General features: G+C 37.7%; 1 protein-coding gene across 1 annotated transcript in view; it reads left to right on the forward strand.

Moving 5' to 3' along the window:
* Nucleotides 1-3,654: 3,654 nt before the first annotated feature.
* fam163b (family with sequence similarity 163 member B) overlaps nucleotides 3,655-25,275 on the forward strand; it is a 35,296-nt gene continuing 13,675 nt past the window's right edge. Inside the window, exon 1 of the mRNA XM_066713127.1 lies at nucleotides 3,655-4,755. The gene's annotated coding sequence lies outside the window, so the exon portion shown is untranslated. The remainder of the gene's footprint in view (nucleotides 4,756-25,275) is intronic.

The raw sequence follows: 25,275 nt of genomic DNA on the forward strand, positions 1-25,275 counted from the left end.
TCCAGGTAGACTCCTAGGTCTTTCTCATGTGTTACTTCATTTAGTTCTATTCCTCCCATAGTGTAATTATAGTGGACATTTTTGTTACCTGCATGTAATACCTTGCACTTGTCCACATTGAATTTCATCTGCCAGGTGTCAGCCCACAACTGAATATTATCTAAGTACCTTTGAATAACCTGTGCTGCTGAGATTGTATCTGCTGAGGCACCTATTTTAGTATCATCTGCAAATTTCACAAGTTTGCTAACTATCCCAGAGTCCAGATCATTAATATAGATTAGAAAAAGCAAAGGCCCTAGTACTGATCCCTGTGGAACTCCACTAACAACCTCACTGCAGTTAGAAGCAGCTCCTCTAATCGACATACTCTGTTTCCTATACATCAACCAGTTCATAATCCATCTACTTACATTGCCCTGAATGCCTACAGCTTCCAATTTGAGGATCAGTCTTTGGTGCAGAACCTTATCAAAAGCTTTTTGAAAATCTAAGTATATCATATCATATGCTTTCACATGATCTACAGCTGTAGTTGCATGTTCAAAAAACTCCAATAAATTAGTAAGACATGATCTTCCTCACCTAAACCTATGTTGACTATCTCCACGAAAATGTTTTTTATTAAGATGCTCCTCAATTTTCTGTCTAATCATTTTTTCCAACATTTTACAAGCAATGCAGGTGAGACTGATTGGTCTGTAATTTCCTGGCTCAGTTTTGTCCCCTTTCTTGTGGATTGGTATGACATTTGCCATCTTCCAGTCAGTTGGCACATCCCCTGTTGTAAGTGTTTTTTGGAATATTTGAGTTAGCGGCCTAAAAATAATTTCCCTAATTTATTTAAGTATTGTTGGAAATATACCATCTGGCCCAGGTGATTTGTTTGTTTATAATTCTGCTAGTCCCTTTAGTACCTCCTCCTCATTTATCCTGATCTCTCTTAGGGTTTGACTGGACTGATTGTTAACCTGTGGCATGTTATCTGCTTTTTCTTTTGTAAAAACCTCTGTGAAATACTCCTTTAGAATATTTGCCACATCTTGTTCGTTTTCCATTTTTGCCCTTTATCTGTTTCACTTCCTTTTGACCTCTTGCTGTTGTAGTTTTGAAAAAAGCTCTTTGCATTAGCTTTAGCTCCAAGAGCTGTTTCTTTCTTTCTATTTCCCTCTTTGCTTTCCTGATCCTTTTCTTAAGATCTCTTTGCAGCTCAACATATTCTTTGTATTTAGTTTCATCTCTATCCCTTTTGTATGTGCTATACAATATTTTCTTGGTCTTTATATTTTTTTGCATACCTCTATTAAACCATTTTGTGCAATGTTTTTTGGTCCTCAATTTGCTAAATTTTGGTACAAATTCCTCCTGAGCCTCAAGTAGTATATTCTTAAAATATAACCATCCATTTTCAACTGAATCTGTATCCAATGTGCTCCAGTCTAACTCTTCTAAGTGTCGCCTCATACCTACAAGGTTTGCTTTTCTAAAATTGTAGATCATTGTTTTAGTCTTGGTCCTTGTTTTTTTCAAGTATGCCTCAAAGCTAACCATATTGTGATCACAATTTGCCATTGGTTCTCTAACTAGTGTCCCCTCTGACTCTATCTTGGTCATTTGAAAAGATCAAGTCAATCCATGCACTCTCTCTGGTTGGTTCCCTGACAAATTGAGTTAGAAAACAGTCATTTACCATCTCAACCATTTTTGTTTCTGCTTCTGTAATCCCAAATGGGCTTTGAAATCCCCCATTATAACAGCCACATCCTTGCTACATGCAGTCCTGATTACACTGTACAATGCAACATATTTCTGAATATCTGAGTTGGGTGGTCTGTAACACACTCCTACCACTAATCCTCCACATCTCTTGTCCAAAAGTTTCACCCACAAAGATTGTTTAATTTTTTAGATTTTAATTTTAGATTTAATTTTAGTTCTTCAGCCTCAATGTAATTTTTCACATATAATGCTACCCCACCTCCTCTTCGATTTTGCCTGTCTCTCCTAAACCGGTTGTATCCTTCTAACTTGTATTCATCCCCATCGTTTTCTGTAAGCCATGTTTCCATCACTCCTACAACATCATAGTCACCCACCAGCACTGTGGCTTCTAGGTCTAACATCTTGTTTCTTATACTCCTGGCATTGAGGTACAAACATTGCAGGACTTTCCTACAAGCAGTTTCCATTGTTTTTCTTTCCTTAGTGGAACATATCCCATTGTCAGAGCTCCCTGCCCCCCTGTTCCCTAGTTTAAATGATTCTCAATTACTCTGCACATACACTCTCCCAATGCATTAGCCCCCCTTCTGTTTAGATGTAGACTGTCCAGGTTTGCACAGGTCCCATCTATCCCAGAAGAAAGACCAATGCTCCATTTATTTTTCTATATTTACATAAATTGTATTTGTACATCATTCAGACTATTTATAATGAATCAGTCTAATTTATATAGAAGTCCAACTTATTCAAAAGTGTTGATTGCTACAAAAACTGCAAATACAATTCTATAATCAAAATTAATAAAATCACAGTAGCTTTAATTCACTTGAAGTGAATGTGGTAGTAAATGTTTAACTAATTCCTTCCATGGATCACACAACGCCTACACTGAATTTTGCTTCATGAATGTTCTTAATTCACAGAAAGAAAGAAATAAGGAAAGACATCTGCTATGTTAAACATCAAAAGCACTTTCTCATACTTTGACTGAGCCTGATTTGGGCAACATAAACTTGCTTGTTTTTCCTGATGATTTCTTCTAAAGATTGGTGTGCCCATACCCATTGTAACAGGACCATTGGCTGTTTATTTCCACCCCATGTGACCTGCTTGCTCTGATCGCCCAGGCTATGTAATGAATATAACAACACGACGACTTCATTGTTATGTGACTGCAAGAAAAGAATAATCATGAATCTTCCCCTAAGAGAGACTTTAACTTAGAATAAAGATTTGGCTTATTTAAATTAAATGAAATATATCTAGGATTGCCATAATAGAAACCACTCACTGATAACATGCAGAGTTCAATTTTAATGAGCAAGTGATTATTTGGTTAAGGTTATTGGATCTATATATACGAACATGTTTCTGCGGGCTCTAGTGGCTCTCCAAATACTTGACAGTTTTGCAGTTTAGTATACTGAATTTCAGTGTTGATTATAGAGCATCCATAATTCAAGTACGGTACCTTTTTAGTTTGTAAAGAAAGGGATAGGCAGGCAGTCGGATATTATGATAAATGCACACGTTATTTACTAAGTATCTGAGTCTGCTGCTTTTGAAAGGGGGCAAACTCGTGTGGTAACATCCCTACAATGGAAGGAGCACGGTAATTACATTGCAATATTATATATACAATGAATCGTCCCCGTATGTGCATTAGTATCATTTTACCAAACTTCTCGTTGATTCCATTGATCTGCCTTTGCAAAACAAACACATAAGCCGCCACCACCATCACCAATATCAGAAAAACGTATTGCTGGCATTGCAACACCTTCTCTCCAGCATCCCCAGTGCAGAGGCGCGGCACGGACTCCTGAGCAGCAGCGAGCAGCACTTTGATCACAGGGATCCTAGTCTTCGTCCGGACGGACAGCGGCAGGGCGCATCGGTGTCCATGGATTGGGTCTGCCACTGAATGCAAGGTGGGGAGCACACCTGAGTTTCCCGCCCCCCCCCCCTCCCCTTTTTGGCTCATAATTGCGAGGATTTTGGGGGAAAAAAACAGACCGTTCATGGTGAGACGTTTATATGTTATGGAGCTGCTGTGATTTATTTTTTTGTATCCATGCATTGCTGGGGGGAAACTGATCTGCAAGGAAAAGTGCACTTCATCTCGACATGTTACTGACGGAGGGACTCTTCTTATGAAAAGCAGCTTTTGGAGCGTTAGTTGATCTTAAAGAGTGCATCATTATTCAAAGCGTGCATTCAAATAATATATATACACACACACACGCACATATATGTATATAATTGAAGTAAGAACCGCCAGAGCCTTAAATCTATACGAATAGCCTATTTGACGAGTGGATTTTTTTTTTTCTTAAGCAACACTAGGAATTCTTTCTGAATTTTAACTATTTCTATTATTATCAGAACAAGACTGCAACAAATCTGGAATTCAGCGGCTCTTAAGCAAGGATTTCTACCGGAATGATAAGTAAAGAAGATTTGTTTTTCTTTTTTTAACATGTTTCTTGCATTTGAAGTTTGCCCTGAAGACTTAAGATGGAGATAAACGGCAGGCAATGAGTGACTTGCATCCTTGGAAACTGGTGGGAGTTTAAAAAAAATAATCGTTTTAAAATCACTGCAGATACCAATTAGTGCTGCTGTTTTTTTTTTTTTTTTTTTTTTTTGTAGTGGAAAACTAAACTCACTAGCAATAATTGAAAGCTGATATGGCTAAACGTTTAATAATATATATATAGACAGAGATTTCCATCAGCTTTGAGAATTAGTTTCCTTTTTTATTTTTTTGATATATATATATATATATATATATAATACATTTATGGGGGAAAATTCTGTAAAAAGTGATTGCAGACTGCACAAGAGAGCACCTGTCCTAGCTTCATTTTTCCCCGGACAAGAGCTGTCTTCTCCCCCATAGACACTGTGTAAATCAGCGCGGGGGGCTGCCATTGGGCGATCACGTGTCGGGTTCACTGATGCTCAGAGCTGGGCTGTCAGGAGCGAAGACCACCGCGGATGAGACCAGGGGCATTTCTAATGTTTGTAAAGGTAAGATGATCATTTCTAATGTTAGCAAAGGTAAGCTAATTGCATTCCTGGTAGACGTTTGTCTGTGTTGTGTGTGTGTGTGTGTGATGGTTTTCAGTCCCTTAGTTGAACGATTTGCAAGAGTCCCCTACTCAGAGCGGTCAGAAAAGCATGCTCTCTATACATGCATTTGTCTCGTCACTGTACGCCTTTCCCCTGTTGTCCTTCAGTGCAAAAAATAAAAGAAAAAAACATTTTGCCCCACAACATGCACTCCGTCACTAACGCCCTTTGGCTCTATTTGGCTCTTTTTAACTTTGTGCTGATTCACACAGTGTTTGCCTGACTGTGTACATGCAAGACAATTTGCAGAGGGTCTCGGTGTTAAAGGAACAAACGTTTTTAGGAGTGGGGGGAGGAATGCAAACCAAAAGAGAATGTAGATTAGATTAACAACCCTGCAAACGTGCCACCATAGAAGCTCAGCTAGAGTTTTCTTTCAGTTGGTCCTTATATATATATATATATATATATATATATATATGCATTCACCAGACTTCGCATTGCATTTGCTGTTTGAATGTAATGCAGAGGTTTCAACTTTGTTTTATTTTTGAATCCAAGTAAGGCTTTACTGCAGCCCCCAATTTTACACGGCTGCTCCTGCTCACTTCTGAGCAAGGTCGCTGTCCGTAGTTCTGATCTGGTTCAGATTTGATATTGGCAAGATGGAGTGGTGTGGGGAGGCTGTAGTTTATTGCTGTCTCTTCTACTCTGTTAAGTATGTGTGTAGGCGTGAGCTTGGTTGTACTTGTGTGTAGGTGTTTGCACACATTTCTGCCAGAATCACGTCAACACCTCTGTCTGAGGTACCATCTCCTGGGTACTGATGCTGCCAGAACTGGAAGGGTTGGCAGGGTGACTGCTCGCCCCATTATTCTGAAGTATATGCTTTCCCTATCTGAATTTCTACTGGGATGGCTCTGCATTCAGCTGCATTATTGTACATTTCTGTTAATCAGCATCTGCCACATGATGTTTTCACTGCTATATGGATTGACAGAATCCAGGATCAGATAGTATACAAGCCAGTGCTAAATTTAACAAAACTACAAGCTCAATGTATTGAATACCTTAAAGATCAAAGCCATTTGGGGAAGCAAATTTCAGGAAGGTGTCATAAAAGGAGAATATTCTGCAATTCTTTGAGAAGTCTTGGGTGAAGGTGTGACTGGCACTCTTTGCTACACTACTGAACAACAGTGACATACAGTTGTACTAGCAACATGGTAGCTAAAGTCTGGGCCAAAACCGAAGAACAGAATAATATTAATGAGGTAAGCTACCTACCTTTTTCCAAGTGATTTTTGTTTTATTCTCTAGCCCAATTGTTTAAGTCACACAGTCATACACACACACACACAGACACACAAAAACACACATATATAATCATCATCATCAGCAGCCTTTATGGTTCAGCTTTTAGATGAAGATGGCCTCCCCAAGATATTTCACTTGTTTTGATATGTATATTTAAGACAAAGAAGATGCCTTTACCATAGAGTTGCTGGATTAATCTAATGTTGTAATCCGGGCAAGTATTACATTCATTTAAACCTGTAAAGATAAAAAAAAAAAAAATCCAAACTTTATTTTTTTTTTTAAGAGATGTTCTTTTATTTTGTTCTTCCTTATGAGCTATTTCAATTATAAGGTTCCTCAGAACTTAATTATTAGTAATGCGAGAGTAACTGTGTCAGTTATAGTCACTGGTGTTCTGGACAGAGCTGATCTGTGCTGTACCTTATTTAGCATGGACAAAGATTCGGCACACAAGCCTCACGTCATCACAGTGTTTACCTGAATATCTGTGCATGGGATAAACTGCTAGGACATGAAGGCTTAATGACAAGGATACAACTGAGAAATGTTGTATAAAGATATTACAGGTAAATAATTGAATGTAGGTTCACTGACTATTGTCAACAGTACAGTGTGCTCTAAGAGGTCAGTTAGTGTGACAGAATGCATTTATTTAAAACAGTAGATATATATTGTAGAGCTCCATAACATTCTTGTAAATTAATTTGTAGATTGGATTCTTGTTCAAAAAGGTAATGTAATTTGCATCACAATGTGAACTTACAGTTGAATATGCAAATAGCTTATTTTCTGAGGTAAACACAGCATGGATGGTAGAGGTAGTTTGGGCGTTCAATAGCTGTGCTACAAATTTCTTTGGATCTTCACACTGCATTGGCAGTGAATAAGTAAAATTGATTAAGATGAAGTTGCTCATGCAAGCATAATTTTGTAATTGGGTACGCAATGCCTAATAAAATTGTGCATTTTAACAACCGCAATCCCATTGAGTTTCACTTAATGGCTGTATAAGTCACATTAATTTAGGATTTCATTGTTTCCTTTTACAATGCTTGCTACATAAAGTACTTTGAAATAAATCAGCAACCACATCAATAAAGTTTTTTTATTTTTTAAATGCAGTAAAGCAATGTTTCTGACCATGCTACTTATGACAAATATATTTTTTGATATTATCTGACTGATAAAATAGAATAGTCCATGTGAAATAAGCAAGGGTTTTTGCTTGAGCCATTATTGAAAGACGGAGTAACAAAATTAGATTTGCGATTTGAGATTCTCCTTTTTATAGTTTGAGACGCAGGGTTGGATTTCACAGCTGAAATTGTCATTGAGGCATGGGGACAGTTGCTGTAAAAGGATAAGGCAGCACAGTCGAATCTAAGACAGTGGAGAATGGAACTTTTTGTGGTTGGGCAAACTGGCAATTATATGGTCTTTTTGTACAGAGGAGGGTATTCTGGGCCTGGAGTGGTTTCAGTTACTTCAGTTCAGTCAACCAAAAAATGTTCAAAGTTCTGCTACCAGTGGTTTAATAGTTTTGTAACAGGGTGATTTAGCTGGACCCTCCTAAAGTGTAGAATCATTGCCCAGAAGTAAGTATGGCAGCTCTCTACTCCCCTTTGCCACATATGGTTAGGGATTGGGGGGATTTTCCCAAGGTAACTAGTTTATGAAAAACAATTTCGAACACCGTTGACACAGAAGAATGCTTAACATAAACCTTTATCACCAGTCACCCTGTCCCCATACACCCCATTTTGGGTTTTAATGTGTGAAGTGCTCTGTGGCAACTTTGCGAAGGGGTGCTAAACCAAATAAATATTGAACTGAACTGAACTGAAAATCTAGTCCTGGGGGAAAGATGACATAATGAGGAAAAAAAACAGGACAGTCTTTTTGGAGAATGACAATATAGATATAAGAATTACACAGCTCAAAGTGTCCTTTGATTGCCAGAAGGTATATAACCAGTTGCTATGCACTGAGCCAGCATAAAGTATTTAAACTGCATAAACTTGATTTAGAAGCTATAAAATGTTGCATTTCATAGTTTTCAATCCTAAGTTTGAGGTCTCGTTAACAGAGGTACACTGTAACGTCTGCACACTTTGTGTCCTTATTCATGTTCAAATCACTGTTTATATCAATTAAATAAGTGACAAGTTTGTAGGTATAATACAGAGAAATAAAAAAATAAATATATTCAATTTGGAATACTTTGCATTATCTTCATTGCTTTTGCTGAAGTGATAACCAAACCGATACTTTATTGACATTTAACACGTGCTCTACAAATAAATAAATATTTGCTTCACTGGATTACTGTCATTGAAGCGTTTGACTCGAAACATGAACAGAACAGATAGAATAAATGCCCCCCTTGGCATTTTGATGTGCTTTAACTCATCCTTCTCAAGGGAGCCTTATATTTATGTGTTTTTCATGGCTACATAACAGAGCTTCGCAAAGTCTAATTAGAGCATCCCAGACTGCTGGTTCATACTTAAATGACCACCACAGGAAACACAGCTAGCAGTTGGCTATTGGAACGAATTAATTGAACAGACATATAGAAACCCAAAGAAAGCAATAATTTGGCAATAAGTAAAGACCCCAGTTTCATGTTGTTGAAGAGTGTCTTTAACTAGAGGGAATATGGATTTGAGCAGGTGTTCAGAAGAGTAGTGTTAAATACCCCCCAAACTCTATAGAAGAACACAGACAAGCACTTTAATTCACAGTAAATGTGTTTTAAGAAAAGGTTTTCTCCCTTATGTTCATCAGGTCTTGTTAAGAGGGACCGGGCCACAGTAGGAGCCATTGGTAAACTGTCCCGAATCAGCTTGTTTTATAGATTTTAAAGGCCTTGTCTGCAGATCTCTGTGTCGAAGGCCGTAACAGTAGGTGGCCAGCATTCTGTCACTAAATCTGGTAGGCCTTCAATAGACATAGGCTCCTCCCCTTTGATAGGAGTGAGATGCTGGAATGAGCTGCATTAATCAAGTGAGCCACTGGCACGCCTTTAACAAACAAATAGGGGAGAGGGAGAATACCAGCAGGCTGCTTGCATCAATCACTCTCCAACACCAGGCTTTCCACTCGCCATGAAAATGGGCTGTAAGCTCCTAAAGCGTCCCTGCCTTTTTGAAGGTCTCTCAATCGACATCAAGGTCAGTCATTTTAGCAGGGCGACCCCAAACAGGAGAAGGAAGAATGGTGTGGATGACAGTGAAACCATCTGAGGAGGGGAAGTGTGTGATCAAAAACAAGCTACAGGACACTCGGGCCTGTGTGTTGCCTTTGCTTGGCTGGAGAGAGGGAACAGAATTGGGAGACTGAGTATAATACAGCTGGCATCAATCAGAGGGGGGTGTCAGTCTGGGGGCAGTCTTCATGAAATATTCAAATGGATGAGTGTTGTCTGCTGCTTATGATTAGTTATTGTATTATTTCACTCGCCATGACTTCATTACATTGGCAAGGCTCATGTCAAACAGCTCCCAGAAGGCTTTTTAATACCTCTTGTAAAATCATCATAATAAACTTTTTTACAGCACTTTTATTTATTTATTTATTTATTTATTTATTTAGCCCTTTGTGTCGTGAAAATGCACGACATTCCTGCGCAAAAATTACATTGCAGAAGAAGTGCGTATGGCAGCAGTAAAGCGGTTTAAAACCCGTCATTCTGAAGGGGGTGGAGTGTGTTTTGTAACGGTTATGAATCATAGCTCCTTGTGTGCATGGTGTAACCGAGAACCTACTTCATAAACGCTTTGCAGAGTGAGGGTTAAAACATGGACTGGTGCTGGGCCAACATTTTCACTGGCACTTCAATTCAGCAACTTTTGAAAATGCAGCTTTTGCATGGCTGTTACAGATTAACTACACGTGTATTTGGGCTGAGGTAGAGTTGATCTAAAGGACAGTGTGCAATCAGCTGCTTGAAACACCACGTATGTCTTTTCATCTGTCGTGCATCACTGATAATGTACAATTTATATGCAAGCTGGGGCTTTGAAACTGGACTGAACGAGAATCAACCAGCAGTTGCAGTGCTAGGCTTCTTGTCTCTGGCTGTACAGAACTGCCACCAGGAGTAAGAATCAGGATTCAAACCATGACTACGCTGGACCTTGGCAATGCAAACTTCCTTAACTGTCTTGTAGCCACTGTGTTCTAGTGTGTTCCCTCAATTTAAAACCACACGGTAGCAGTTCAAATCAGAAAACGTATTCATTTCTAAGGAGAAAAATGGTCCAAGACTTACAGTAAAGACGTGGGGAAAAAGACAGGTCCTAGCATCTTTATAATAACAGGTTATGAATCATATTTTCTATCAGTGTATTTTCTAGTAGGATGAAATGCCATTTCCCTACAGTCATTGTTTCTCATTAAATTAAATAAATCAAGTAATGTTTAGTCTAAATATATTAAATTGCTTAAAAATCAAGACACTACATAACTAATGTTTTATTGCATTTAATTTGTCTGCTCTTTTCATATAGGCTATAGATGCTCCCTATATTTCACATGCAGAATGTAGGGGTTATAGAACAATACGATTTAAAAAATGAAATTGACATATATTTATTTATTCGTGCAACATCCCAGCAGCATAAATCATACGCAAGAGAGCTTTATCTTTAGTGCTTGGTGAATGACATTGAGTATATTAAAATCAATATTATGGTTAAAGCACACACAAAAAAAAGCCCTTTCCCATATTAGCATAAGCAGTAAAAAATTAGATAAGAAAAATCCCTACCATAAATCCTGGAGGAATCCAATAATAAAGTGGATTTTTATTTTGTGAAATTGGAAAAGCCAATTATGCCACTTGAAATACACCGAACAGTATGGTGAGAGTTGCCAGATGTGTTTATTGTTCAGGCTTGATTCTTTTCTTTTCAGAGGAAGCCCTTGAGATAATCAAGCATTTGCATGGCATTCATATGAAAGCAAAGGAAATAACAGCAGACTTCTTTTCACTGCAGAAAATAAGAGGCATGTTCCGCCACCTTGTAGAGCTTGTTTTTCCAAAGCTGTGGAACTTCAGCATTTTAAAATGTGTGGGATGTTGCTTTAATTTGGTTAGTCTGTTAGGCTCTCATCTACAAATCTTATCTTTCCTCATTCTGTTTGAGCATCATAGCACAAGAAAATAATTTAAATAATTAAATTCTAATTATGATTTAAGGACCAATCTATATTTGTTTGTGGGTCATTGTTATGTGGCCATTTCTTCCCCTAAATTTGAAATGGAGGCTTCTCTGAGACCTCTGGAATCAAGGGATTGAAGGGTTTGGGAATAATAATAGTTACATTGAAGACACACGCACACACACACACACACACACGCATACACACAGATACACTCATACATGTATAGGACTGTATATTCTCAGGTGCACAATTGATCTGAATCAGAACTGCACTGCCCAAAGACTGGACCATTTGACAGGCCTGTGTTTTTGGTCACCTGAATCTGTTTACCACTGAGATACTTGGTGGGACACTGGCTTTCCTTGTGCTTTGTGGTAGCTCTGTGGTAAGACAAAACCCTGAACATGAAATTGTGGTACCTTTGATAATAAGAATCCTCGATATAGAACGCCAGTAAGTTAGAAATAGCTGTGTGTTAGTCTTCTATTGTCAATTTCTTGGCACATAATTACAGCTTCATTAAAATGCAAAGCTGGGGTGGAATTTAAGATTGCTTGAACATCGATTTTCAAGCTTGCCCGAGTTTTTCATTTTTCAGGATTGATCCAAACAACACTAAAAAGGAGAGCTTCATTTTAATAATAGCTGTTAACCTCAGACATTATTTCTATTACTATCCGTTTCATATTCTCTGCCAATCCAATTTCAGCTCACTATGCCTAGCCATTCTGTCATCCGATATACAGCAACATCAATCATAGTACCATGACAAGGAGCCTAGGGGATTTTTTTTTCCCTGTCTTCGTTTTGAATTGAACAGTTAGTTTGCATGTTCCACGGAAGTTATTTGCAAAATTAGTAAGCAGTGACAGCTGTTGTCTGTTGAAATGAAACTGCTCATCCATAAGAAGGCTCAATCATAAAATCTTTAGTGATCCTAAGAGAAACTAAGCGAATTGAGTTAGTATGTACCGGATTTGTCATGGCAGTGTCAAGGGAGAGCAGCAAGAAAACAACAACAAAAACAAAAATCGTTTAACATTGTTTTACATCTCAGAAGATAATGTCTTTCCTAGCATTTGAGTTGAGTAAAATCAGTTTTTAATTTATAATTTTGTGACAATAAATGCTTGTGTCATGTTAAAGCCAGAGTACATCTTTGTTTTCTTTTTAATCGGGATCTGTATTGAATTATAGATTAAAGTTTTTTTAGGTGTTTTATGTGTAGAAATTATAATGTAAGCTTGTCTCGAATATTTGCCGTATTAGTGTTTATGGTCGTCACATCCATGTTTGCACAAGTTTAGTGTTGGTGTGCATTTAGTCATTTACTCTCCTGTAAGATAGCACTTATACAACGTTTTGTCATACTTCTTGCTTTGCTTTACTAGTACTCGTATTGTTTATTTTTATCTCCCCTATGCTCCCATTCCCTCGGCCCTTGAATGTGACCAAACATCTTGTCTGAAGTCATCAGCTTTTACAATGTAGGATGTAAGACATTATATATTGTTTACTATATATCTTGTATACACTTTGAATTTGTAAATTTGAATTTGGAAAATGTATTATGCCTTGAATTGCACTGTATTATTGCACTTTGTATTGCTCTTATATTTTGTATGTCGTCTGGTTAATGGCGTCTGCTAAGAAATAAATAATAATAATAAATAATGTGGGATTTCACAGCTGAAAATGTCTGTAATTAACATTTGAAATAGCAGTTACCTTGCTTAAATTTATTCTGAAATATAAAAAATATGTATATTTAACCTTCAGGCTCAGACAAGCAGGAATGGAGTGAAGGCCCTTAACAGTTGCACCAGATACATATTATATTCCTAAATGTGTTTTGCACAAACAAATGTGCAGATCTGAGTTTCAAAATTGCCAGAAGCAGTTATGACAAACAAAGTATAAAGTCTCTGCTTTTTCTTTCATGCAGGTGAAAATGAAACTTCTGATCAAAGTTTTGCTGAACTGTGATATAGTGATTATCAGTAAATATAGGTACAGTAAATGTGTAGTTGGCTTACCAATCATTTTTGAATTCACATAGAACCAGCATCCTGTAATATGCATGTAATAAACATGTACTATGCACAATTTTCTCACTGAAAAATGTATGTATTTGTTTTCTCTCCCTTTATGAGTACAGAAGGTTGTTGTTTCAATAAAGTGATTAGGTGCATCCCAGCAGATCTGCTGAGTAAAAACAACCCAAGGTGCTTTTGTGTTTATCTGCAAATGCTTGAATTCATCCCAGCATGTAAAAGGAAACAAAACAAAAACAAACAAACATAAAAACAACAACAAGCAAAAACAAAACACCTGACAACAGATCCTCTTTATTTGTATTTAATTATGTAGTTTAACAAATATGTTTTATTTATTTATTTCAGAAGTATGTCCCATTTTCTCTTCATCTGGTTATTTTTTCTCGATTTGATAAATGGAGTATTTGTGTGATTAATTTCCTTCTTCAATTTATATATATATATATATATATATATATATGTTTATATGTATATGAATGTATGACTAGAACTAAAAAAGAATGGTAAATAGTCCGCAAACCCTTACAATAAATGTAAATGTAAAAGTCAGTAATGCACACCATTGTAGGAGGTTGTATATTTTCTCTAAACATTACAGAAAATAAAAGACAATATTATTATTTGAAGTCTGTGCAGACTGAGCAGCAGCTGAGGAAATCATTGTGCACATAAAAAAGAAGCTTAAAATAACTTGAGCTTCTGTTAAACTGCCCTGCAGGAACTACTGTGTAACAACAAAGCCAAGATAAAGCGCAGTAATCCAATAATGCAGCTTTTGTACCTTATGTAACTTTTAGAAGGAGTGACTTTTCAGGCAGATGCATCTGTAGTAGATTTGTCGATGCAACTGGACAAACTACATGATCATGTGACTAATTAAATGTGTCGTTGAGGATAAACACTAATCTGTGTTTGAACCTTTTGCTACTTGACATTGTTGGCTGGATGCAGCATCCAACTTGAGAGAGCATACCTTTCCAATAAGGGTTTCCAAATCTCAATTTATCGTCATTTATTGTTCATTGCTTGGCTCTCTGTTTTCTCATTATCCCCAAGATCCTTATCTAGAGATCTGTGCCCCTCGGGGGAAGTGACTAGCAAGAGAGAAGCACACATGTGAAAACCAACTGATGTGCTTAAACTTAATGTTTAATACACAGAGGAGCAGATCATATAGAGAAATGAAACTACCCTCCGTTCACTGTCATCAGTAAGTGCCCATTGGGCACTTTGTGAGGATCAGAAAGGAGTATAGCTCTTAAAGCAATTACCCCAGGCAATCAGTGATAACCATGCCTAAAGTATTTGTGTAGTGAGCCAGTCATTACCTTTAACATCAGATTTGAAATTCAATGCTATATGCAAATCATAAAATCCTCCTCTTAGATGCAGCTCCTTCTTTGTAACAGCACTTACAGCAGCACTATGAAGTTTATGTGTGCTAACAGTTTGACAGCTACAGGGGTTTGTTGGCACAGTCTAATCTTTGAACCTGATTCACAGTTTCCTCCCAATCCATACCCCATAATGTATGCAGTTTGATCTGCATGTGTCTTAAAGCAAAGCAATGTTTCTCTACAGTTGTTGCAGATGTACACTTTACTTTAGGTAAGAGTCACTCCAATTACAATGGGAAATGGCGAGAGAGAGATGTCTGTTCTTGGAGTGTTTAGGGCTCTGACTCCGCCTTGACCTTCTCTTTCTCAGAAGATCTCAATCTGTTCATGGAATGAGAAGCAAACAAGTCAGGCAGAATCATATGTGGAATCAATAATTTAGTACGTTGCCCATGTTGTGGTGTTCTCTGCTTCTGTTGTTCACAGATATTTGATGATTTGCAACATTAATATTCTTGTCAAAGTGAGGAAAACAGTCTGGTTTGTCTAGGTGCCCATGGGAGAATGTACTGTTTTCCCAGCGAGCAGAGCCAGGAAAAAATACATACAAAGAATACTGTTTTTGAAACTTACTGACTAGGTTTAAGTGTCCTTAAACCTCATCCTGAGCAGAGGGATTGTCCTTTTGTTAATCTCCTTGTTTGATATTCAGTGTTATGTCTCTATACAAAGAAATGCCGTCTTTTGAGGCTGATGAAAACTTCTATTTGCATGCAGGTTCTTCATATTCTACTAAATGTCTTCTTGTTGGTCAGTCTCTTGTCAATCATGTAAATCACCAGTATTCTCTGTTCTCTGTGGTTAAGATTAATCTAATTTCCTTTCCAACCCATCCACAATACATACTTGAGCAATGGGTATTTACTTTAATGGGTAGCTACTTCATCCATCCTCCATTGCCCCACAGTGTATTATGTCTAGGTCAAGAGTAAAGATGCTTTCTCTATGTGTGTGTGAAGTATATTTTAGATTGGGCCATATTTTTACTACTTTCCTTTAATTACTTGTCCACACATGCCATTTTAAAGTATACATGGTTGGTCTTGTGATACATGCATCGAACAGATTGGAGGAAAAAAGTGATAAAAATAAAATTAAAATCCTCCACAAGCAAAAGTATAGTAGTAACATACCAAAGGTCAATTCCCACAGGAGCCCGTGGTTGTGGTTTATCCCGGGCTTCTGAAAAATGTAAGTCACTTAAGTGTGGTCCGAACCACAAGAAGAGATGTTGTGTAATCCATAATTTAGACAGTGTTTTCAGCAAAGAGCTTTGCCTTTTAAATAAAGGGCACATCCCTACACTACCAAATGCACTCTGCTCCCTAACTCGATGGCCTTCCATGCTTTTCGACCAGAGATCAAGTAAACCAAAGTATGTACAGCTGTTATGAACATATAAGTAGTGACATGACCATTAAATCAACACATATTGTGATATTTGACCTGGAAATAAAGTCTGTGTCATTGCAGTAGGTTCCATGGTTGTGAAATTGGATGGGGTGTCCACTATTTGCTAAAGTACTAGGTGAAGATCCAGGTGAACCCCAAGCCCTAGAATTTTTAGCCCCTTGCTCAGATGAACTTAGACCCCATGGATGTGCCATCTAAGCAAATATATTAAAGTTCATCATGCAGTGTTTCCCACTTCTAATGTTAATAATGTTTCCCACTTTTTTAATGTTTGTATTTGATTGTTTTCATTTTGTTTGTTTGTTGTTGTTCTGCATATGAATAAAAGCACTGCCATGTTTGGTTCAGCTTTCCCAGACGGCAATTTTGTCTGACAATACTGTGCACGAAATTAATGGCCAGATATTGTAAAAGCCAGTTTCCCCATGAGCAATTATTTTTGTCAGCGTTTCTCAATGTGGTTGTCAGCTCACAGTAGTGTTTTCAGATTTCTGTAAAAAAAGAACAAAGTCGCACTTTAGGGTGTTTTCAAAGATGAAAAAGATTGATATTTTCCATAATAGACAGTGACAGAATGTTAGTCTTCAGATTACCATGCTGATTTTATAAAGTGGTTTATAATTTGCAGCAGGTAAAACAAAATATCGTGTCTGTCATTTAATGGCTGTGAGAAAGACGTTTCCCAGTGCAATGTAAAACATATCTTGCTGCAAACCAAAAGTGTGTATTTATATTTTTACATAATACCCACCAGAGGGTACATGGGTATATGATGCATGAAGGGAAGCTCTAGACATTATTGCAGCTGCCTTTAACAAACACAGCACATGACCTGGTTTTAAATGTTAATCATGGAAGTCCCCTACTTTGCAAGGAATGATCCAATGCAGATCTGTAAAGATTACAACCTTGGGGTGCTTATACATCTATAGATAGACGTATCTTTCTTTATCTGACCTTGTGAATCATGTTTAAAATGCTTTACATCACAGACGACCGTCTTATCTCTGCATTTTTTCGACGTTTCTGTTGCTCACCCATTGGAATTGCCAGTAGCTGCTGCACAGGCGATGACCTCACCTCCCGCTCAAAGAGGTGAAGACCTTCTACTCTTCTTGTCCCCTGAGATTCCCCATTGCCAGTCCCGTAGGAGGGACTAATGATCCCGGACTTTCATTCAGCCAGCACCTAATGATTTATATCAAAATATTCACTCCTTTACATTGCACTTATGTAACACTCTTATCCAAAATCGGTTGTGGGATTTATTCACTGTACACCACCTAGGTGTCCCAGGCCAGTGGTAGTGAGGCTGTGCTAAGGCATAAGGGAGGGAAACCCAAGTGGAAACCACCCTCTTCCTCCAGCATTTGTTGAACTGGGTAATTGCTCATGTCTTGCAGAGGAACAGACCTGACTTCTCCATGCTGGATATCACGTCATATACTCTAGGTTGGATGCTTCTACAGGATCAGTCACTTTGGATCCCATGCAGGTGTTCAGGCTGTGTTTGCATTGCTATCTGCAAGATAGCCATTGGGCAGTTTTATCGTTAGTGTCGAAAAGCTAGTTTAATTGATACAGTTTTAATTCCCTGACTCTGTATTGTTCTTTGGTTAATTCAATTTGTGAATGTCAATTAATTATTTTAAGTGTTCCTATGCTGTACTTGTCATTAATCTGTTTGAGACCTCTTGCCGTTAATTCTATTGAAAGCAAATTTATAGGGGCAGCCTTGTTTGGAAGCTGCTCCCAGGCTGGTGAAAAACCTTGCTCATCACATTCAAAAACCTTACCATTATTCAAATACGACCCAAAACTTATCTTTTTTTGTTTAAATAATTGATTGTGAAGGGAGAGAAATGCTTTACAGCATACGAAAATGTTAATCTAAGGGCTAGACCAATTCAAAACTTTCACCCACCTGCGGATCGCAAATTATGAAGTTGTAGCCTATTGCATTTTGGATTTATACATCATAGAAAGTGGCTTCTAACAATAAATGAAAGCGCAATACTTTGGCTGAGTAGAATTTTCAAAATGGATGCATTAGTGGACTGCAAAGTTACTCAACTGCTGAAGGCCACAACTCCAGGGCTCAGATAGTGACCCAGGATAAATCTGAATGATGTCATAAACTAACTCTAGGTGAGAGTTTCCAGGCAGAAGTACACTGTTGTTGGAGTGCCACTTGGGTGAGGAAAGTCTGAAGTTGACCAGCAGCGACTCCTGTTTCTGTCCAAGTACACCTAAGCTGTATGAGTCCTTTATCTGATGCCTTAGCTCTGCGGTTTATCCTGTGGGATTCCAATGTAAAAATAAGGGGTTGGCCTAGTATTATGCAGTTTGCAGGAGGCAGTATTGGCAAAATTCATGTATTTCTTCCATGCTGGTGCAAAGGTTTTAATGATGAGATGTGGTACTTTAAAAATAAATAAACAGTCATCAAGCAAAACAGGATATAAAAGAAGAAAATAAGTTCCTTCCAATTAAAATAATAACTGCCACAGCACTGCTCAAGCAGCCAGTTTGTGTCTTTATTCCTTTTCTAATTAAAATCATTCTGCCTCTTTATCGGTTGTGTTGTATAAGAGATGTGGTGGCATTCCTCGCCTCGTTTCCCTCATGTTTGCTGCTGGATTCCCCTTAGTTGGTGACTTTTTTGTGTTCTTCTCGCAACACTCCAGTGATATGTGCAACTGCAAAGCCAGCTCCACTGTATGAGTATAAGTTGCAGCAGGGAGAAAATGGACCTTACATCTTCTGTTGTCATGGGAACTGTATTAAGTATGGTTTCAAGACTATACCTGACACTGCTCCCAAGACTGAACTGGAAAATAAGTATGTATGATACAGAAGCACAGTACCTATATAAAATAAGTTTGAAAACTGCTATCTCAATACAATGTTTACTATCAATTAACAAGAGCTAGTGAAGTCTATACTCACTATAGTGACCTATGATGTCTGCATTGCCCAGTAGGTGGCGCTGTATAGTGGTCAATAAACCTGCAGACTGGGTGCTGTATCAAGTGGGAATGACAAAGATTTCATTTGCATGTGCTTTTGGTGGAAATCTATTTATACAAGATGCAATGAACTTCTGGCAAACACAAATTGTTTCATTATAAGACTGTGTAGATCTGTACAACACCAAGTTTTGTACTTGAAATTTTGGTGTTGACTAGGTTTGGGGTTCAGCAGGTAGCATACAGATCTAACACAATATTTTATAGGTTAAGGACTCATTGAATGTGAAATAAGGTAAGTACATGGCTGGCCTTGATTTGCTTTAAGGTGTAGACTGGATTTTGGGATGGAGTCAGGGTATGGTTAGGCTTCATTTGTGACCCCGTTAACCCTGACAACTTCTGAGCTTAGCAAGATGATACTAACCACTTGTATCAGTGACTTGACTTCATAAAGTTCTTTTTATTGAAATCAAGTATTGCAAGTCATCTTAGATTGAAGTCCACAGTTTTCAAGGTTTTCAGGGCTAGACTGTCACCTGTGAATGTGATCCACGCTGGTGATTTAGAGATGATAGTATATTAGACATGAAAAACAGAGAACATATTACTGCTCTCATCTGTTTTCATGGGAGCAAATTTATATTCTTTACTCTTTGTGCTGAGGTGGCTTGAAGCAAAGCAATGCACACATTTAAAACAAAATGAAAAATGAACATGTTGCCATTTAGCTGTTTGACAGCCAAATTTATTCTTAAGTTGTCCAACCCTGCGATATTGCTGGAACCGTGGTTTGAAACTATTTATCAGCTGCATTTCTGCCCACAAATAGCTGTGTCAGTGACTTTATTTGAAGTCAGGCTCTGTAGTTTAAGGGATGATTGGCGACGGCTGTCAGGTGGATGTCCATTTAATGTAATCTTTAAAGCAGGAATCAAGCCAGAGCCAAAACAAGGTGTTACTGAACAGATGTTAGGGTGCTGCAAGATGAAATAGCAGTTAGGTGCAGAGAAATACAAAAAATGCTGTTTTCCCCATCATTTGGGGGTTTGTTCTTCAGGTGTTATTATAAAGAGTGTTTTTTCCTCTCTTGGCATAGCCTACATAACAGGTGCCTGAATTACATTTATTTTGCGATAAACCCAATAAACTTTTAAATGATTAAGACAAGAAAATACAGACCTCATATATAAAGCTCTGCTTTTACCTATGTATCGTGTATTTTTGGGGGGTTTGTTTTTGAGGTATAGGGTTTTGTTTACTTATATTGCATTTACACTGGCCACTTCTAGGATGTCTTTGTGTCAACTTTGTGCAGTGTAGATGGTACAGTCGGACCAGACCCAACCTAAATACGGCCTGCTCAAGAGGTGGCCCTGGGAACTGTACTGATATGTTTTTATTGTTTTATGTTGTATAAAATATCTTGTTGGGTTTGGGATGTTTCTGTTACACTTCTCTGGGTAGTTGGTACTAACTACATGAACCAGGGTATAACTTTAAAGCTCTAAATTTAGGCCGTTGTAATCAGCTCAATGTAGGCGGTGTGTAGGCAAGACATGAAAAAACAAACATGTCCCACAGGCCTGACAAACAATGCCTAGACAGGTGGCTCCAGATTAAATTAACTCTTGCCCAAATTGTCCATTTGTGCTTTTTTCAGATCATTTTCTCAGAAGTCCAACATGATTGTGTAAAAAAAAAATTCACAATACAATTCAGATGGGAAATGCAATGGGTTTCCTTAGCTGAAACATCTGTGTGCAGAATATGGCACGCCATAATCAATTTATCAAAACGTATTTTTGATTATCATTTGATCAAAGGGCACTTAAATATCAAAGTCCACAGTTTGCAGCATGCCAAAAGTAAGCTGTTTCATATCTTCTGCACAATTGCTGACAGGCTGTAAGCACACTGAAAGGAGCTGAACTTGATGTGGTTGAATGTCCCATCTGTTATGCGGTGCACAAACAGTGGTGTAATTAATGTGAGAGCATGCATTATTTACAACACTGTGCCGCAACTCTGCACACATCCTGTGCAGTTTACACAGCATAACACTTCTGCACTGCCATTAAGGTCAAAACCATATACCGAGATACAACTGGAAAAAAGGAAATCAATAAAAGGATTTAATAGTTTTTTTTATTTTATTTTTTTTGATTGATTAGCTCTTCCATGCATAGCTATATTCCAGTGTCTGTATGTTCTGTCACTAATGCTGATGTGGAAAAGGTTTGAATGAATTTGCACCTCTGTGTGTTGATATGTTGGCTAGGGGACACAGATCTGAGGGCTTCTTGGGGCATTCATGTGAAGTGGTGTGGGTTGCAGGTTATGGGTCAGTTGCTAGGCCCCATTGAACAGTGTTTCCCAAACTTTTTAAACCAAAATCAAAAATAATTAACGTAAAATTGTATGTGGAACACCAACTGCCTGCCTATCCAAAACTATCAACTTGACATAAAATCAAAGTTAATGAAGAATTAGGGTTAAAGTCCCCACTAAACTTAGGGGTTTGCTTTTCTAATACTTTAACTGAATTAGGTGTAGATTAATATAGGCCTAGTTTGAAATTGTTTTCCGGTAGGTTTGGGGTTTATGATTTGTTGGGGTTGTCTGGGCCTAAAATAGAGTACGTAACCTATTGATCAATCTAAGAGTTGTTTTTGGTGTCATGTCTCTCCTTTCACTACTACGACGAAGTATCACAGTTCACAGAATAAAAATTCTGAATAGTATTTAGGGCTTTGCCTAATTAACTGCCATATTTGTAACGACAGAAGATTTGAACATTTTAGATGAAAATTGTAATAAAGGGATATCCAACATTCTGATATTTTGGTATTCAATTAATGAATGTGTATTCCTGAATTTAGTGAAGATTCAATGTGTAAGCTAGGTAGGTGAATTATGGATGTAAAGCAATAGGGCACACCAATCTTTCTTTAATTCTGTCAGGTATGTATTTCATTGAAATACATGAGATGATGTTTCTTATTTATTTATTTATTTATTTATTTTAATAACACGGCATACTTGTTCATGCCTGAAGGCATACCAATGGGCCAGAGTTTGCGGGTACAGAAATGCAGAGGACTGCTGATCGGCAGTGGCAGATGACACAAGGGAATAAAGACTGCAGCTGATAGGTGATATCTGGGGCTGCTGCTTAAAGTGATCAGAGAGATGCTCAAATAGCCCTCTAACTGTCAGTTATCTTCTTCATACATGCATACTATTATTATTATTGGTAGTAGTTGTACTACTTTAAATAATAATACTGTTATTATTAATAATAGTAATATACTGGTAAATATACTAATACATATACTATACTAGTATTATTAATTAGTAATAGCAACATGATAATTAATAATCTAGGAAGGAGCAGCTCTAATGTAATTAATTATTTCTATGTAACAGCACAGGAATTTAATGTACTTATTTGTGTTATCAATAAAAATACCTTGTAAACTAGAATGGAAGAAGAGGGCTTACTTGCAGGCAGCAATGTTGCATTAGTGGGGGCTATATTACCTGCATAACTATGTGAGAGCCTTTCAGACAGTTGATAAGGGGATTACAAATTATTTGCATGATGATTCGGTGCGTTGTTCAGCCACTAGCCCAGGATAATTATTTCTGGGCAATTATTATTTCTACCTTCAAGTGTACTACTCCACTCATTGTCTCAGCGTGCTGCCGCAGTTGTGTTGAACACAGCAAACCACTCTGCATACCACATAACAACCTTCCAAAAACAAACAAAACACAGGGTTGTTTACTCTTATGCTGTTTTAATTTGTACTTAATTAGGCTGGAAAAATAACATTTCTAACAATATACTTTTAAAATGTATTCTGCATTTGAATAGCCTGCCGTGCCCAATGTCCACAGGAATGCACTAATGACTACAAGACTAATTATCTAAACATCATTCGTCCATACTGCTGTGTATTCCACACACTTCTGTCAAATTCTTATTAATATGTTATCTTGACCTTCTCGCCTGTTGTCTTAAGGCCAAACAAAATTAATTGAGCTCATCCAGCCAACCAAATGAATACTGTCTGACAGCATTTTCCACTGGGAAAGTAGGGAATTGTACCAGAATGCTATCAGACGAGATTTGGATGATCTTTCATAACTTGTGCAGCACGCACATGACTTTCACCTGAGCTCTTAACAATCTGGTTGAGCCAATTCATTGTATGAGTTTAACGAGACCTCTCAATAATCTGCACCTTGAGCAATTATTCAGTGCAAAAAACCTTCTGGACTGTACCTAATACAAAAATAAATGAATAAATAAACTTTTGGTGCCAGAAAATGCCAGGATTTACCATTGAGAAAAATGCCCAGGTGAGAAATTACAAATAGATCAACTGGTGTAATAAGGCTTTCTGGCAATGAATGGTCTGAGTGTAGACTTTAGCAAGAACGAAACAGTCTTTGCTGTGCGATTTTATAGGGAAAGAATGGTAGCAAAATTAGTAGTTTGACTATAACCTCCAGTTATGTGTTTTTCAAGGCTAACATGTAAGAGTGTAAGAATTTAGTCATTACCCAAGGGAAGAGGGATTGAATCGTGTCGAATGCTGGTTATTCCTTGAACTGTAACCAGCTGACCAAGTATCAACTCAGATATTAAAGCCTTTGAAATACTTTAAGAGGCAACTTTCAGGTTTCAGAAACTGAAGATCTGGAAAATGGAGATTTACTCTCATCTCATGAGTTCTTCTTTTATTGTTTGACTCAGTATGAGGATTCATGTTCAATTCTTCAATTGCAAGACTGTAACTAGTGAATCTAACTAGTAGAAGTGGCAGAGATACTGCTTCTATATACAGCTCTGGAAAAAATTAAGAGACCATTTAACATTTCTGAACTTGGACTGGTCTCTTATTTTTTTCCAGAGCTGTATATACTGCTTGACCAGGTCATGCCTGTTTTAAGGGGTAATCGACGAGATAATCTGCAGCCAATTGTCTGTCTCCAGCCAACTGGAACACTATGGCCACTGTAAAGAATCATACAATACAGCACCAGTTACAAAAAAAAAACCTGCTTTATCAAAAAGACAATTAGTAAGTCACAAAAGTTAATAGTAGTGCTTCATACTTGATATAGTTCCTTATTGCTCAGTAGTAATGCTCTTCACCCACCTCAGAACAGATGCAAACTGCACCCTTTTGTATAAACAATGAAATGGAGAGATTAACAATTGTGCTACTTTTATTCCAAAAAGGAAATGCATTTTCAGTCTCTTAATTTCCTTTTCCCCCTCAGATGTCACACCATCCTGAAATGCATCAGAGCTGCAGATGAGCTAGGTCATGTTTACAAATCGCTTGGCTTAAAGTTTTATTTCAACATCGTCATGCTCTGGCTCTAGGAAATATTCCTGAGTTCACAGCTGGCCTATCAGGAGGGAGGCGATTTAGCTGACTCAGTGGGTTTGCTGACACTGCACAGCAGCACTTGGCTGGCTAGTGTTTGATTTAAGCTAATAGAAAACGTTTCATACCCATCTTCTCTGTCCCTTTGCATACAATAAGGGGAGTTACTGCATAGCAATATATTTCTGGGTTGAAGTAGCATGCCACTGATTATTTGTTAATAGAGCATGGAATGATATAGTTGGCAGCACCAACTGCAATATAATTCACATTTGAATCTTACTTTTAAAATGTATAACATTAATGTTTTATTTTCATTTTGTTTAATATCTGTAAGGCTGCACTATAAGACCTAAACTTAAGTGTGTGTCTGGCCTTTGTTTAGGTTTAAGGTTTGGACTGGATTTAAGGGTGGACCCAGGCTGTGGTTAGGTTAAATTAGGGCTACAGGTATGGTTAGGAACTGTCTAGGAGCCTCCCACTAAGCATCAGCTTCCCTTAGTAGTAGGGCTGCTTTTCTGCTTGGATATTTAAGACCGAATTAAGTGCATATTGAGCACAGCAACCACTGTTGGTGTTGGTTAGGACCAGGGTTGTAGTTAATACTGGTTATTATAGTTAATATTGAGGTGATCCTTATGTCTGGCTTCATAATCGCTAACCTGAAATGAGCTGTAATTACTGGCAGCTAACTGTTTCAATTAAGTTTTGAAAAACTTGTTTTTCATCTCATATCATATTCTGCTAT

The sequence above is a fragment of the Amia ocellicauda genome, chromosome 9 (assembly GCF_036373705.1).
Source record: "Amia ocellicauda isolate fAmiCal2 chromosome 9, fAmiCal2.hap1, whole genome shotgun sequence".
NCBI lineage: Eukaryota > Metazoa > Chordata > Actinopteri > Amiiformes > Amiidae > Amia > Amia ocellicauda.